The 18391-nt window shown below is 45.5% G+C and overlaps 1 protein-coding gene across 6 annotated transcripts in view; it reads left to right on the forward strand.

Annotated features, from left to right (window-relative positions):
* The window catches only part of PRKG1 (protein kinase cGMP-dependent 1), a 1872748-nt gene that overhangs the window by 587397 nt on the left and 1266960 nt on the right, over positions 1 to 18391 (forward strand). The window lies entirely within an intron of this gene.

Below are 18391 nucleotides of genomic sequence, written 5' to 3' on the forward strand. Positions count from 1 at the left end.
GGATTATATTAAATAATAATAAAACTGCACTGGTGGTCTCACTGGTCAGTCACTAGTATAACTAACTAACTACTATCAGCAAAATTCTGCACTCTCTGAGTACTCCTCCTAAGCTCCAGTAAATGAAGTGTCTCACTCTCACTCTCCTATCTATTTCTAAACGGAGAGGACGCCAGCCACGTCCTCTCCCTATCAATCTCAATGCACGTGTGAAAATGGCGGCGACGCGCGGCTTCTTATATAGAATCCGAGTCTCGCGATAGAATCCGAGCCTCGCGAGAATCCGACAGCGTGATGATGACGTTCGTGCGCGCTCGGGTTAACCGAGCAAGGCGGGAAGATCCGAGTCGCTCGGCCCCGTGTAAAAAAACCTGAAGTTCGGGCGGGTTCGGATTCCAAGGAACCGAACCCGCTCATCTCTAATATATATACTTCACAAATGCCAGCACTCAAATCTTACAGCAGATATTGCTTGGGTGCCATCCAACTCCACCTCAGTGGAAAATATGTCGGTATGGCGACACTCACAGGTCTTCAGTATGAAAAGAAGAATCAGGCGACTGGCAGCATTTGCATCATCAACGTTTCAGTTTTAATTATAAAACTTTTGTCAGGATACAGAGAAAGAAACGTGTCTTACCTTTATAACAAACCACGCTCATACAGTGCACCATGAGGACGCCAGCCACCGGGATGGGAGTGACTTCACAATTCTGCGACGAGCGATGCTCTACGCTATTCCCGTCCCTAGTGTTGCCTGGCAACATATAAACAAATAACTTCACCAATATACATAACAGCATGATGTAACATTTAGATTACATCGGCATAATTATAACAACATTGTTTCTAGAAACAGTATCAGGTATATATTGTGAATGTAACATGGAACAATTCTAAACACAATGCAGAGAGCAATCACAAGTTGCAACGAAAGTTATCAATTAGTGTGTTGGTCATGCCTTTATGGCATATACACATATGGTTTTTGGATCAGTCTCCTGAACGGAGACTTGAGACACCCATATGAGTTCATAAAAGCCAACCTTTGCTACATAACTGTTGTGAGATACATTAATGGGACAACTAAATAAAAATGTTGCTTTATATTGTAGAGCTACCAATCACATTCATAAAGATTTATATATTATTACAATACCTTGAGATATTTGCACTTTTGTACAAGTTACTAATCTCTGTTACCACCTGTTATATGCAAAACACAGAGTTATTGGCTAGTGCGAACACCCCATTAGTTTTGATGTTATATGCTACACAAACCCAGAGAATAGAAGGCTCAACCATAAATCTATAATGGATGCAGGGTGTGTGGTGCACAAGGGTATTTGAGTGAAGGGGGTCTTCACCTAGAACAGACACTTATCATGTTAATGGTCTGCATACCGCGATGTCATATTATTAACTGCACCTTTAGACTCTGTGCAAGAGTCTTTGCTGTCTTCTGAGCAGGTTCCATATTTGAGAAGACATCGCCAGCATTAAGGGCCCACAAGCAGACAGGTAACCTGGGAGAGGGGAGTAGGTGGAGGTGCAGTAACAATTTCCCTTTTATACAGGATGTATAATGCCCCTCGGGAAGACTGCATGTTTGGTTAATATTGTGGGCGCCAGAGCCGTAAATAGCCATTTTGGTGCCCTGGGCAAGAAAATCATTGCTCCACACTCCAGCATATTTTTCAAACAGGGACACCTGCTATGATGCCCCATCCCACATGATACCAATATATTTATAAATGCAAAATCCCTCACTCCCGCACTCAGTGACTGATCACTAATTCTCTAACTTCCCGATATGTTAGGAAGCTGAAATGTAACATAGGTATTCTTCAGGTGGGAAATAGGAAAACTATGTAATCAGAATTTTAATAAACCTCCCCTAAGGGAATTAACAGGGGCTTGAGATAATGATGTCATTACTGATGTGTGGCTTGCGTTTTGTGAAAGATAAGTGCCAAACGGACAATCGGATCAAACTTTGGATTGCACCTCCAGTGTGTAGAATTAAATAAACTACAAAAATGGTCTTATCACTTTTTACCGTATCTGCTACGGGTGCTCTTCGGGTAACGCCAAGAACCATGGATTAATATATACTTACATTAAGACGTCTCAGTTTTACAGCTCTATAGATTTACCAAATTTTTAACACTCATTTATAATTACAACTGTGAAACTCCTGTACGAAGAATGGGCAGAACAGCTAGTATGTGTGTATGTGTATATATATATATATATATATATATGTATGTGTATATATTTGTATATAAAAATGAAATGTTGGAAGGGGCATTAAATATACATTTAAAGGACACCGATGCAGATCACTCCAAAGTAAATGTTGGACACCAATCCTCTTATGCGATCATTTATGAATTTGAGAGCTCTTTGTCATTTAGTTATATTATCCTTTATTTTAAATCACACATTTCTTTTGATTCATACCCAGGACCTTCGGTCACATCCCTCTTTAGTTAAAGCACACAGTTCAAAAGACTTTCATAACCAAGATTCGAACCTAAGACCTTCCATATTGCAGTAAGACACTTTATTCATGGTGCTATTTGTTTCTGTTTGGGAAGTAGGAGAGTATTTTGAAATGTGTGCCTTAAATAAAGGAGTGTGTGGCTTATGGTCCTGGGTATGAATCCTAAGAAATGTGTGATTTAAAAATAAAGGGACGTGAGAGGGAGATGGAGACGGCCAGGTGATGCCGTGGATTAAAGAGGAAGTTGCAAATGACATTGATTACAACAGAAAATTGGCAGGTGCTACAGAACAGCACCCCCTGCCTTACGGTGCGGTGTCACATGTCGCATCACCCTAGTTACGGCCCTGGGCGTCTCTGCTGTCATTGCACAGTGGCTGTCCCTGCTCATAGTGCTACTGTCAGTCATTTTTAATGCAATTTATCATCAAATATTGCCAAAGCAGTAGCGATATATCATGATATGAGTGTAACAGAACAGGCATTGTAGCGGTGCAAATATAACACAGCTGCAATTCTTGCTTATTAGGTGTGCTATCGGTGTAAGTTACCAACCACCAGGGCAGCCATCGGGGGTGGGGACTGAAGTCCCGGGCCCTTATAGAGATTGGGGCCCACCCCTGGCTCCTATTGCCAATACCTGGAGAGCTGCACAGGCAGCGCAACAACAGCGGGCTTATGTGCAGGAAGGGCTTAAAACAAGCCTTCCCTGTGCATCAGTTTTGTGAATCGTTCCTGCAGGTCCGCAATGCTCCACCTATATGTAACGTCATGATGTGTGACATCACATAGGGGTAGAGTGGTGTGGCAGAATCTTATTTTTATTGGTGGAGGGGCCCTGTCTATTTTGTTGGTCCCGGGCCCCACAATTTCTTATGGCAGCCCTGCCAATCACAGTATTATCGCTGGCAGTAACAATGTAATGGATAGCGGTAACCTTTATTTCATGCATTTTGGCAACGCAAAAATGCTGAACAATGGCTGCAGAACAACTTCCTGAATAACAAGTGAATATCACATTACACAAACCAGCATACATCTACAATCAAGTGGGGATAATCTAGTTCTGTCCAAGACATCTGTCCCCTACAGGTTTTTACTCTATTTCTTAACACATAAGCACTTCCTGAAATCAAGTGCTGATGATACCAGTCTAGCAATCATACATTTAACAATAAGTGGCTATTTTTATTTCAGATAACGGCTTTGGGCAGGTGTCTCTGTAAGTGATTTCAGTCTGCAGTTGTTGCAGTTCTCTAGTGGTGGTAAATTATTTTGTACATGGACAGCTGTATCATTATGTGTTGTTGTTTGTTTTTTTCCTAATAGCACATTGCCTCATTTGCTGCTGAACGCAGTCCATCCATAAAATCCTCCTCGTCTCGCCTAGTGATCATTTCTGTCTGCTTTATATTGGCAACAAATGGACTGTGTGGTATACACAACTGTATACAGCTACAATGTGTTTTACAAAGCAGAATTTGCCTGGTAATCTCTCCATGTCACTTGTTAGATGGCTCTGCCAAAATACATTCTCTCCATCACTATATATTTTCTCGCTGGCTCCCCGACTGAAATACTGAAAAACAACACTGTGAATAGTATTGTATATGCCACAGTGTAAGCACACTTTTGTGTAAGTAGATTCAGCACGGTATGCGGTTAGCATTCCGACAGTCGGGATCCTGGCGGTCACAATACAGACGCAGGGATCCCGACAGGGGCAACATACCGCCGTCGGTATACTGGCGAGGTAGGTGATTCCGTGGACACCCATAGAGGGAGAATAGAACTTGTCCGAGCCGGCAAGGGGCTTGTTGCGCTCGCCCCCCTCCCTCCCTCCCGCGTCGGCATTCCATTGCTTAGGATGCTGATGTTGGCATAATGACATTCGGCATCCTGAGTGGCAGTTATCATACCGATCCCTTCAGCACAATGACATAGCTTTAAAAAACACGCTGTTTAATCTCTCATAAATCTAGTTCTTATTCAGGCGTTCTCAACTCCCATCTTCAAGGACCTCCAACAGGTCTTCAGGAAATCTTTAACCATGCACAGGTGAGTTAATCTATATGGATGGGTCAGTAATTATCCCATCTGTTTCCACAGATAGAAATCCTGACAACATGAACTGTTGGGGGTACTTAAGGATTATAATTAAGGACTGCTTCTCTATGTCAACAAAAGTGTGGTGGTTGCGATTCATACTCCTCAGTGGGAAGATGCATCAGACTGTTGATGAGAGTGGGACCAGGCACTTTGCATCATTATGTGACATAAGGACATAAAGTAGTGATTCCTATGTATATGAAGAGAGGACATGTCCAAAATGAAGCAATTCTTATATAATCACATCATAATAGACCTGCCCCCTCTCATAAACCCACAAATTGCGGCATTATGCCTGAAAATGTGGGAGTCTCCTGGACATCTTGTGAGAGTAGGGGTAGGTATGTCAAGTATAGCTGTAGATACCCCTTAACGCCCAACTGTCCCAATTGTGGCAAACAGACCTGATTTGAAAAATTTGGGAGGTATTTTTTGTTAATGAAAAGCGAAGAATGGGTGCCATCCTGCCCTTAGTTGGAGGTTAATGTGGGGAATAAGAGTGGCCTAACACTTTTCAGTGCAAGGTGCACCCATCATGACACTGACACGCCCCATTGTGACATTGCCATGCCCCTGTTCCAATCCATCCAAGTAGAAATGTCAGTTGTGAGATTGTCATTGGCAAGTCAAATGGTAAGGACTACTTGCCCACCCTTACAGTACAGAACCCTTTCTTATGTCATTATTGACATTCTCCTAAACCCCTTTTCAGACATCAGGTCGGGAGATTTCCAGGTCTAGCACGCTAGTAAATTCCTGGGTTTCAACTCCGTGACCCTGGTTGGGAGCAGGGTTGCAGACCTGGTACCCGGGTCGTTTGCAATTAGACTTACCTACCATTCATGTGCAAAATTCTGGAATTTTGAAGTAAGTCTGAAAGGGGTATTAGTAAACTGTGGTTATAACAAATTAATAAATAGTCCTACATGTGTGTAAAAATGTTTCTACCATCAGTCCAATTGGGGTTTACTGTAACCAATGCATACTTGCCTACTCTCCCGGAATGGGCGGGAGGCTCCTGAAAATCGGGTGACCCTCCCGCCCCCCCGGAAGAGCAGGCAAGTCTCACGATTTTTTAGGGGCCCCCCTGCCCAGCCGCCCACTTAGTGAGTAAAGTGGGCGGTCCGGGCAGTCGATGACGCGATTCTTGCTGAATCGCGTCATCATAGCAATGCCCCCTGCTGTATAATGCCGGTAATCGCGGCATTACATAGCAGGGGGCGTGGCCTAAATGAAGTGCCGCGATAACCCCTCCCCTGTTCCGCCTCCGCCCGCCCCGTTTTGCCTCCGCCCCGCCCCCTATCCGTGTCATAACCCCGCCCCCCTGCTGAGCCGATCTGGCTGCTCTCTCCCGGAGAGAGCAGCCAGGATGTCGGCATGTATGAACCAATGTAATCTATTAAAGTAATCAAACTAACTGTGCAAAATTTAATTTGGTACCTGTGTGGGAATCTAATAATTCCAGGCCTATAATGCTGAGTTTTCACAGCACAGTGGTATAAATCCCATCTTACTGATGACAGTGCTGCAAGCCTCTAATTTTGAATTGGTTCAAAGGAACACACTGGAAATCATTTTGCTATGATCAGAGGTCAACATTGAAAGAAAGTTCATTCTGCATGGTTTTCATTTTAGAGTCATTTTAGATGCCCTGTGACATGAAAAGGGATAATAAACTGTCTGCACTATACACACCAGTGCTTTTTAATGTACTGGAAAACAAACATTTTTGTTTTAGGTTCAGTCTATCCATGTGGGAAAGAATATAGTCGAGAGCTTAATTGCATCCATAACATGTATAGTGGAGCACACATTACTTCTATATTGGCAACTCCATCCAGTAACTTGATTCCTATTGTGGGATTAAAAAAAGTGTAAACTTAATTTTCTTGATTAGTAAAAGGAAAGCTTTTGTTGTCCTAGATTTAATATTTTGCATGTGTTTCGAAGACAACAGGCACTCTAACACTGTTGAAATCCTAAGGGATATATATAGTTCAAGGTATTTTTGCAGGAAATCCCTCAAAAAGTGATGCTTTTGGGGGTTACTTGCAAAAATGAAGCATAATTTTCATAATTAGGGGTGACCACAGTAGATGGTGGAGATTTCAGACATAGGGGGCAATTCAGAGCTGATCGCTGTGCTGCTAATTTTGCTGTCCTGCAAACAGATAGTCGCATGTGTACGCCGAGCTGAGAAAATTCACTTTGTGCAGTCTGTGCGCAGCCCAGGACTTACTCCTCCAGCGCAATGAGAACAGGCTGATCTGGGCCGGAGCTGACGTCAGACACCCTCCCTGAAACCGCTTTGGCATGCCTGCATTTTTCCGGACACTCCCTGTAAACGGTCAGTTGCCACCAACAAAGGTCTCGTCCTGTCAATCACCTTGCGAATGCCCGTGCAATCGGATTTTTCGCACCAACCCGTCGCTGAACGGCGATGTACATTGAGGTGCATGCGCAGTTAGGACCTGATCGCCCGCTGTGCAAAAACATACAGCAGCGATCAGATCAGAATGACACCCATAGTTCTTCCATTTTCAATTCCAAATTCAGCTCACATTTTCAATGTGGGCTGCTAAATTATGAAATGTACCAAGCTTTCTGGGTTTTGACCCTGGTAGCTAACTCCATCGACAGATGTCATTACCTCATAGTAGCCTACAGGCTACCCTACCACTCGCTGCTGTACACCCTTCAATCTCATACCTCCCAACTTTATGGTCCAGGTAAGCGGGACCCTTCAGTGGGTTCCCCCCGATTGCGTCACTGTGGGGGCATGCCCAGTACGCTGCCCCCATGACCCCCCCCCCCCGGCACTGTGAATAGATGCCCGGTAACTATTCTCCTCGTCTCCTGCACTTCAAACCCCCCCAGAGCTCCACCCCCGCTGTTGCGGGACACTGCTGGCTGCGGGTGGGACAGCAGGACAGTCCCAGGAAAATGGGACTGTGCCGCTGAATGCGGGGCAGTTGGGAGGTATGCAATCTGTGGAGCCGTACAGACCATTCTTAGGGGGACATTTACTAAGCAGTGATAAGAGCGAAGTAAGCCAGTGGAGAAGTGCCCATGACAACCAATCAGCACTGCGGTAATATCTATGATTTGCATACTATAAAATGATACAGAGCTGCTGATTGGTTGATGGGGCAACTTCTCCACTGTCTCACTTCTCCGCTCTTATCACTGTTTAGTAAATGTCCCCCTAAGTATGCTTCCGGCAGTGCTGTACGTCCAGGTCATGTTGTACTTGCCCCCAATGGTGGGATGTCACGTGTTTGTGGGTGGGGCTGGCACTGGGCAGGACATAGACCTGCTCTGGCACTCAATATCTCGGCAGTAACATGGCATTTGCATATGGTTTAAGTTTAGTGAACGAATGTTAATGGAATTGCAGGCTACAGTATGTTGTGTTGTGAGTTTGCATAAATCCTCCTTTTTGTATCAGGGATAGGTCTGTGCAAGTGCGCAGTGGAGTCATTAGGGAGGTGTCACCTGCCGAGGGGTGAGACCAAAATGACAGCTTCTCCTCAATGACAGGAGCTGGGAGATGCACTGTGACATTATGGCCCTCATTCCGAGTTGTTCGCTCGTTGCTGAGTTTCGCTATATTGCGAGTAGTCGCTTACTGCGCATACGCAAGGTTCACAGAGCGCATGCGCTTAGTTATTTTACTCAAAAGTTAGGTATTTTACTCACGGCATGACGAGGATTTTTCATCGTTCTGTTGATCGGAGTGTGATTGACAGGAAGTGGGTGTTTCTGGGCGAAAACTGGCCGTTTTATGGGTGTGTGCGGAAAAACGCTGCAGTTTCTGGGAAAAACGCGGGAGTGGCTGGAGAAACGGGGGAGTGTCTGGGCGAACACTGGGTGTGTTTGTGACGTCAAACTAGGAACGAAACTGACTGAACTGATCGCAATGTAGGAGTAAGTCTCGAGCTACTCAGAAACTGCTAAGAATTTTCTATTTGCAATTCTGCTAATCTTTCGTTCGCAATTCTGCTATGCTAAGATACACTCCCAGAGGGCGGCGGCTTAGCGTGTGCAATGCTGCTAAAAGCAGCTAGCGAGCGAACAACTCGGAATGAGGGCCATGGATCCAAGCATACTGACAGTGGTGGTCATACAGAGATACCAGCAGAGATACATACCACTTTGCATACAGGAGAATATACATGTTTTGGGTGAAGTGACTGATATGTAAAGTGTTTGAGCGGCATTAACCCTTTCAGAACTTACATATGTTGTAGATAGTCTGCTAGTGGGTTCACCACAGATATTATAATCCCCCCCCCCAGCTGAATAACATTTCCCCTGTAAGGCAGCGTCAGATTCTTTATAATCTTTGTTATCAACAAATGCCTTTCACATGATCCATTCAATTGCTTTTTAATAAAGAACAAAAGCATCTTACCACCTGGAACCGTCTGTAGTATTTTTTCCATTGTGTTTTCTTGAGAAGACGGTAAATTGACTTGATAGGCCATTTTGTGAGATAATTGTAATTTACTGCTTCAGTTTTTTAACCCGTCACTTCTTTATATCCGTGCTTCTCTGTGTTTTTGTGTTTACGATACACAACTTATTTATATGTACGTTATGCTGAATAACAGCGAGTGCATCAACATCATCATCTATTTAAAGAGGATGTCCTGTAGCACCTGGTCACCTGCTTCCGTCTTCCCGCATGGGGTGACAGGGTCACAGTTATATTACCTATGGACGTTTCTTGACATTTCTCCTCTTGGTGGTGCCTCCACCTGAGCGATCTTCTGTCTTATAAAGGGGATCCACCAGGGCGTAGATGCTGTAGGTCCAGTGTGTAGAGATAATGAAAAAACAAGTGGTGGGTGACTTCTGCACTAGTAATTAGTAATCATTTTGAACCCCATATAATAGGCTCACTTTTCATAAAATATAACATTTATTATATCACATTAAAATATTAAGAACAGTGAAATAAGTAAAAGGTGCATACTGAGGGCTTAATATAATAGGGTTGGAGTTTCCAGAGGTGCAGGACTATTTTTAAAGAACCAATCATTTGCAAGTCAAACCAGGTTGGTTTTGCTTTGTAAATTATTATTAATAGTTTCTTATATTGCGCAGCCTATTTAGTTGCAAATGACTGCCACTATAAAAATGTGGGCATTATCTTCTGGCAACTCGAACCCTATTACATTTAGCCCTTAGTATTTTGCTTTTAACATATTTTGCTGGTCTTATTATTTCTCTGACGTCCTAAGTGGATGCTGGGACTCCGTAAGGACCATGGGGAATAGCGGCTCCGCAGGAGACTGGGCACAACTAAAGAAAGCTTTAGGACTACCTGGTGTGCACTGGCTCCTCCCACTATGACCCTCCTCCAGACCTCAGTTAGAATCTTGTGCCCGGCTGAGCTGGATGCACACTAGGGGCTCTCCTGAGCTCCTAGAAAAGAAAGTATATTTTAGTTTTTTTATTTTCAGTGAGATCTGCTGGCAACAGACTCACTGCTACGAGGGACTAAGGGGAGAAGAAGCGAACCTACCTGACTGGAGATAGTTTGGGCTTCTTAGGCTACTGGACACCATTAGCTCCAGAGGGATCGAACACAGGACCCGACCTCGATCGTTCGGTCCCGGAGCCGCGCCGCCGTCCCCCTTACAGAGCCAGAAGCATGAAGATGGTCCTGAAAATCGGCGGCAGAAGACTTCGGTCTTCAACAAGGTAGCGCACAGCACTGCAGCTGTGCGCCATTGCTCCTCATGCACACCTCACACTCCGGTCACTGATGGGTGCAGGGCGCTGGGGGGGGGGGGCGCCCTGAGCAGCAATATTAAACACCTTGGCTGGCAAATCTACACAATATATAGTCATATAGGCTATATATGTGTAAAATACCCCTGCCAGAGATCCATAAAAAGCGGGAGAAAGTCCGCCGAAAAAGGGGCGGGGCTATCTCCCTCAGCACACTGGCGCCATTTTTTCTTCACAGTGCAGCTGGAAGACAGCTCCCCAGGCTCTCCCCTGTAGTTTTCAGGCTCAAAGGGTTAAAAAGAGAGGGGGGGCACTAAATTTAGGCGCAATATTGTGTATACAAGCAGCTATTGGGGAAAAAAATCACTCAGTTATAGTGTTAATCCCTGCATTATATATAGCTCTGGTGTGTGCTGGCATACTCTCTCTCTGTCTCCCCAAAGGACTTTGTGGGGTCCTGTCCTCAGTCAGAGCATTCCCTGTGTGTGTGCGGTGTGTCGGTACGGCTGTGTCGACATGTTTGAGGAGGAAGGTTATGTGGAGGCGGAGCAGATGCCGATAAATGTGATGTCGCCCCCTGGGGGGCCGACACCAGAGTGGATGGATAGGTGGAAGGTATTAACCGACAGTGTCAACTCCTTACATAAAAGGCTGGATGACGTAACAGCTGTGGGACAGCCGGCTTCTCAGCCCGCGCCTGCCCAGGCGTCTCAAAGGCCATCAGGGGCTCAAAAACGCCCGCTACCTCAGATGGCAGACACAGATGTCGACACGGAGTATGACTCCAGTGTCGACGAGGTTGAGACATATACACAATCCACTAGGAACATCCGTTGCATGATCTCTGCAATGAAAAATGTGTTACACATTTCTGACATTAACCCAGATACCACAAAAAAGGGGTTTTATGTTTGGGGAGAAAAAGCAGACAGTGTTTGTTCCCCCATCAGATGAGTGAATGAAGTGTGTGAAGAAGCGTGGGTTCTCCCGATAAGAAACTAGTAATTTCTAAAAAGTTACTGATGGCGTACCCTTTCCCGCCAGAGGATAGGTCACGTTGGGAGAATATCCCTTAGGGTGGATAAGGCGCTCACACGTTTGTCAAAAAAGGTGGCACTGCCGTCTTAGGATACGGCCACTTTGACGGAGCCTGCTGATAAAAAGCAGGAGTCTATCCTGAAGTCTGTATATACACACTCAGGTACTATACTGAGACCTGAAATTGCCTCAGCATGAATAGTGCTACTGCAGCGTGGTCTATTACCCTGTCAGGACAGGGATACTATTTGCTAACCATAGTGCATATTAAAGACGTCGTCTTATATATGAGGGATGCACAGAGGGATTTTTGCCGTCTGGCATCCAGAATTAATGCAATGTCCATTCTGCCAGGAGAGTATTAGGGACCCGGCAGTGGACAGGCGATGCTGACTTTAGAAGGCACATGAAGATTCTGCCTTATAAGGGTGAGGAATTGTTTGGGGATGGTCTCTGGGACCTCGTATCCACAGCAACTGCTGGGAAGGAAAAAATTTACCTCAAGTTTCCTCACAGCCTAAGAAAGCACCGTATTATAAGGTACAGTCTTTTCGGCTTCAGAAAAGCAAGTGGGTCAAAGGCGCTTCCTTTCTGCACAGAGACAAGGGAAGAGGGAAAAAGCTGCACCAGACAGCCAGTTCCCAGGATCAAAAATCTTCGCCCGCTTCCTCTGAGTCCACCGCATGACGCGGGGGCTCCACAGGTGGAGCCAGGTGCGGTAGGGGCGCGTCTCGGGAACTTCAGCGACCAGTGGGCTCGCTCACAGGTGGATCCCTGGGTTCTGCAAGTAGTATCACAGGGATACAAGCTGGAGTTCGAGGCGACTCCCCCTCGCCGTTACCTCAAATCAGCCTTGCCTGCTGCCCTCGAGGAGAGGTAGTACTGGCGGCTATTCACAAGCTGTACTTCCAGCAGGTGAAAATCAAGGTACCCCTCCTTCTACAAGGCCGGTGTTACTATTCCACAATGTTTGTAGTACCGAAACCAGACGGGTCGGTGAGACCCATTCTAAAATTGAAATCCTTGAACACTTATATACGAAGGTTCAAGTTCAAAATGGAATCGCTCAGGGCGGTTACTGCAAGCCTGGACGAAGGGGATTACATGGTATCACTGGACATCAAGGATGCTTACCTGCATGTCCCCATTTACCCTCCTCACCAGGAGTACCTCAAAATTGTGGTACAGGACTGTCATTACCAATTCCAGACGTTGCCGTTGGTCTGTCCCCGGCACCGAGGGTATTTACCAAGGTAATGGCCGAAATTATGATACTCCTTCGAAAAAAGTGAGTTATAATTATCCCGTACTTGGACGATCTCCTTATAAAGGCGAGGTCCAGGGAGCAGTTGTTCGTCGGAGTAGCACTATCTCGGGAAGTGCTACAACAGCACGGCTGGATTCTGAATAGTCCAAAGTCGCAGCTGGTTCCTACGACGCGTCTACTGTTCCTGGGTATGGTTCTGGACACAGAACAGGAAAAAGGGTTTCTCCCGGAGGAGAAGGCCAAGGAGTTGTCATGTTGTCATCTCTAGTCAGAGACCTCCTAATACAAATACAGGTGTCGGTGCATCAATGCACGCGAGTCCTGGGAGAGATGGTAGCTTCTTACGAAGAAATTCCATTCGGCAGGTTCCATGCAAGGATCTTTCAGTGGGATCTGTTGGACAAGTGGTCCGGGTCGCATCTTCAGATGCATTGGCGGATAACCCTGTCTCCAAGGGCCAGGGTGTCGCTGTGGTGGTGGCTGCAGAGTACTCATCTTCTAGAGGGCCGCAGATTCGGCATACAGGACTGGGTCCTGGTGACCACGGATGCCAGCCTTCGAGGCTGTGGGGCAGTCACACAGGGAAGAAACTTCCAGGGACTGTGGTCAAGTCACGAGACTTCCCTACACATAGATATTCTAGGACTAAGGGCCATTCACAATGCCCTAAGTTAGGCTAGACCCCTGCTTCAACACCAGCCGGTGCTGATCCAGTCAGACAACATCACGGCGGTCGCCCATGTAAACCAGCAGGGCGGCACAAGAAGCAGGATGGTGATGGCAGAAGCCACAAGGATTTTCAGATGGGCGGAAAATCATGTGTTAGCACTGTCAGCAGTGTTCATTCCCGGAGTGGACAACTGGGAAGCAGATTTTCTCAGCAAGCACGACCTCCACCCGGGAGAGTGGGGACTTCATCCAGAAGTCTTAAAAATGATTGTACACCATTGGGAAAGGCCACAGGTGGACATGACGGCGTCCCGCCTCAACAAAAAGCTAAAAAGATATTGCGCCAGGTCAAGGGACCCTCAGGCGATAGCTGTGGACGCTCTGGTAACGCCGTGGGTGTACCAGTCGGTGTATGTGTTCCTTCCTTTGCCTCTCATACCCAAGGTACTGAGAATACTAAGAAGGAGAGGAGTAAGAACTATACTCGTTGTTCCGGATTGGCCAAGAAGAGCTTGGTACCCAGAACTTCAAGAAATGATCTCAGAGGACCCATGGCCTCTACCGCTCAGACAGGACCTGCTGCAGCAGGGGCCCTGCCTGTTCCAAGGCTTACCACGGCTGTGTTTGACGGCATGGCAGTTGAACACCGGATCCTAAAGGAAAAAGGCATTCCGGAGGAAGTCATTCCTACGCTGATTAAGGCTAGGAAAGATGTGATCGCAAAATATTATCACCGAATATGGCTAAAATATGTTGCTTAGTGTGAGGCCAGGAAGGCCCCAACGGAGGAATTTCCACTGGGTCGATTTCTGCACTTCCTACAGTCAGGAGTGACTACGGGCCTAAAATTGGGTTCCATTAAGGTCCAGATTTCGGCTCTGTACATTTTCTTCCAAAAAAGAACTGGCTTCACTGCCTGAAGTTCAGACTTTTGTTAAGGGAGTGCTGCATATTCAGCCCCCGTTTGTGCCTCTAGTGGCACCGTGGGATCTCAACGTGGTGTTGGATTTCCTGAAGTCGCATTGGGTTGAGCCACTTAAATCCGTAAAGCTAAAATACCTCACGTGGAAAGTGGTCATGCTGTTGGCCTTGGCGTCGGCCAGGCGTGTATCAGAATTGGCGGCTTTGTCATGCAAAAGCCCTTATCTGATTTTCATATGGATGGAGCGGAATTGAGGACTCGTTCCCAATTCCTTCCTAAGGTGGTATCAGCTTTTCATGTGAACCAACCTATTGTGGTGCCTGCGGCTACGTGGGACTTGGAGGACTCCAAGTTACTGGACGTAGTCAGGGCCCTGAAACTATATGTTTCCAGGACGGCTGGAGTGAGGAAAACTGACTCGCTATTTATCCTGTATGCACCCAACAAGCTGGGTGCTCCTGCTTCAAAGCAGACTATTGCTCGCTGGATCTGTAGTACGATTCAACTTGCACATTCTGCGGCTGGACTGCCGCATCCTCAATCAGTGAAAGCCCATTCCACGAGGAAGGGGGCTCTTCTTGGGCGGCTGCCCGAGGGGTCTCGGCTTTACAACTTTGTCGAGCAGCTACTTGGTCGGGGTCAAACACATTTTCTAAATTCTACAAGTTTGACACCCTGGCTGAGGAGGACCTAGAGTTTGCCCATTCGGTGCTGCAGAGTCATCCGCACTCTCCCGCCCGTTTGGGAGCTTAGGTATAATCCCCATGGTCCTTACGGAGTCCCAGCATCCACTTAGGACGTCAGAGAAAATAAGATTTTACTCACCGGTAAATCTATTTCTCGTAGTCCGTAGTGGATGCTGGGTGCCCATCCCAAGTGCGGATTGTCTGCAATACTTGTATATAGTTATTGCCTAACTAAAGGGTTATTGTTATGAGCCATCTGTAGTGAGGCTCAGTTATATTTCATACTGTTAACTGGGTATAATATCACGAGTTATACGGTGTGATTGGTGTGGCTGGTATGAGTCTTACCCGGGATTCAAAATCCTTTTCCTATTGTGTCAGCTCTTCCGGGCACAGTATCCTAACTGAGGTCTGGAGGAGGGTCATAGTGGAAGGAGCCAGTGCACACCAGGTAGTCCTAAAGCTTTCTTTAGTTGTGCTCAGTCTCCTGCGGAGCCGCTATTCCCCATGGTCCTTACGGAGTCCCAGCATCCACTACGGACTACGAGAAATAGATTTACCGGTGAGTAAAATCTTATTTTTAATGTGACATAATAAAAGTTATATTTTAAGAAAAGTGCACCTTGTAAAATAACATGAAAAAAACACCTTTTTCTCCTTTTTGTTGTAGATGTAAGGAACCCTATACCCTTGCCCTCCCAAATAAGTTAATGCACATGACACAGGTTGCGCGACTACCCAAAACAACTCTAGCTTCTATATCCTCCAAATAGTTACTACATTTAAATCTGTGATTTGAGATTTTTGAAAACCTGTCGGCTGTGGGTTCGGCGTATTGGTAGGGGGGTCAGTGGCAGGTTTAGAGTGTCGGCGGTGGGGGTGGTTTGCAGGTTTGGTGTGTACTGGGGTGGTTGGTGGGTTCAGTGTGTGCTGGGGGGGTTCGTATTGGGTCCAGGATGGACTAGATGTGAGGGAAAGCCACTCCTCCATCGGCTGTCATTGGTCCCTTACGCAAGTGACATCATTACATCTGGTCACGTCATGGCGTCAATACAGGGCCGGAATATTCCAGTTTTCGGGACTATGGATATGGGAGACCCAACCTCTATATACTGTATTTGCTATACATTTGCATATAGTCAACACATTGTGACCATGTGGGCATCTCGACAATTTCCAGAGGCTGCAGCATTAGCATACATTCATAGTACCGTTACGTACAAAGACATAGTCGCAAGGGAAATACTGTAGCCTTCACCTCTGAATCAGGCCCTATATTGTATAGCACTGCTACATCTGTTGAATGCCAACTTGATTTATTCGCTCATTATTTTGCCACTGCCCTTGTAAGGCTGCAGCCACTTCTGGTACCGATAAACGTTGTGTCTCTTGCGGCTTTCTTTAGCTCATAACACTGCTGTATTTCATAGACAACAATGTGTTTTTACTTGTTAACTATATCTCTGCAGAGTTTAGTATGTCTGTGCTCACTTCTAGTACTGATAAACAGTCTCTAGGTCGCGTCTGTTTGCAGCGTTCTTTACTGTAGCTCACAGCACAATGTAAGATATTTGACAGTGTGCTTTTAATGTATATTTGCATACAGTACTGTCTGTACTAAGATGGAGTGTACACTGATCTACCCTCCACTAGTATTAGCGACATACCAGTGGGGTATCAATCCAGTCCTAAATACCTGTCTCTAAAAATCGTTGAGTCTTTCAGCTCCCCCTACTGGTTTTCTTTCCTAGCAGTTCCTTTAACACTATTTACAAAGTTTTCAGCAGTTCGCCCTCCATTCGGCACGTATCCCTGCCGTTCCGGGTGGAAAGTGGAAACCACCTCTGCTGCTCACTAAGACCCTCTGACATGACACTGTCCCATACTCATGATGACAGATCTCACCCCACACTGTGGTAACCTGTCACTTTTCTAGTCTTGCCCGGAAACCTCCTAGTCTTCCTGGTTATGGCCTTTGTGAAGTCTCTGAGCTTGCACTGACACACATCTCTTCAGCAGTACCTGCAATACAGAGCTCAGACATACATCCTCTCACTAGTTTCTGAGCCTGACTTTAACCTATTTCCTGCCTCTGATGGGCTACACAATGCAGCAAGAGATACAAAGATTTAGTCATAGGGTTACAATAGATTTTATATAAATGATTGGTGCATGGTCACTTGAAAGCTAAGGAGACCTCATGTAACATTGCTGTACCCTTGCTCTCTGTGTATTCCCATCTGCTCTCCTATTCTCTATGTGTTGTGATTGAAAGGATAAGCTGGCAATGTTATTTTTGTTATTATATTACTATTATTTTATACCGCCAATGTATTATGCACTGCGTACAATCGGAGAACATTTTCAAGTACATTCATCACTAACCCATTTAAGCTTTCATTTCATAACCACGGTACACGAACCAGGCTAGAGCTTTAGTCAAAAGCAAGTTTAACCTACATTAGGCCTTACGGACATGATACTATCGAGTTACTTTAGCCCGTACTGTATATTTAAAGCAACCATCACTTAAAAGGCAAAACCAACTTGGCATTGCCTTTGAAATTATTGCTGCTTTAAAAATCATCTTTTGGAGCTTGGGAAGAAACTGGTATATCATAGGAATCCTATGTACAGATGTGTCCTCCTACATCTTTGCAGCAGTCGTGCCAAACAGCCCCTCTTGGCACCCCAGGTCTCATGAGACTCTGCTAGCGGTGGGCGTCTTTTTGCCAAAAATACGTCTTAGTCACAAGTTGATGCGATTAGGATGCACCAGGAGATTCTCTTGATTAATTTGCTATGCGACACTTGTATATCTTGGACGACTTAGTCTCTGAATCTGCATACGAAATGCTAGGATGCAGCGGTTGTGGTTTTTTTCCATGCCAAGTCCATTGTGCTTCATATACAGACTCCGTCGCGCACAGATACGCAAGTGTCGCATATGACATTATTTAGTATATTCTACTCCTGTGTCCTAGTTATATGGCATTGCAAGTAAGATGCATTTATGGCAAAAAAAAGACTCCTGATGCTAGCAGAGTGTATGTACGGTACCTGTCAGCTCACTCATGCCAGATATCTCCCGCTGTGTAGCGTATTAAGGTTAGATGTACTGTATTAAGAAGACACATCTGCATCTGCAGACATACAAATTGTAAACTTATCAATGACACATAGCATGCCTCACGGGTCTGGGTATAAAAACACTACTCCTAAAGCAAATTTGTTTTATCAATATTTGCTATGCCTTAAGAGCCTTTTGTGGAAAGTCCTGATTTCCAATCTGACAGTGGGGACAGGGAACTGCCTTTGTGTCGACTGCTGTCCCAACAAATGACTTGATAATGTGTTATATCTAACATATCCTGTAAATGTGTTGACATATATAAAATCCAGTAATTGTATATACATTTTTGTTTAGCAGTACACACTGTGCAATTTATTTATCA

Source organism: Pseudophryne corroboree, chromosome 3 (assembly GCF_028390025.1).
Source record: "Pseudophryne corroboree isolate aPseCor3 chromosome 3, aPseCor3.hap2, whole genome shotgun sequence".
Lineage (NCBI taxonomy): Eukaryota > Metazoa > Chordata > Amphibia > Anura > Myobatrachidae > Pseudophryne > Pseudophryne corroboree.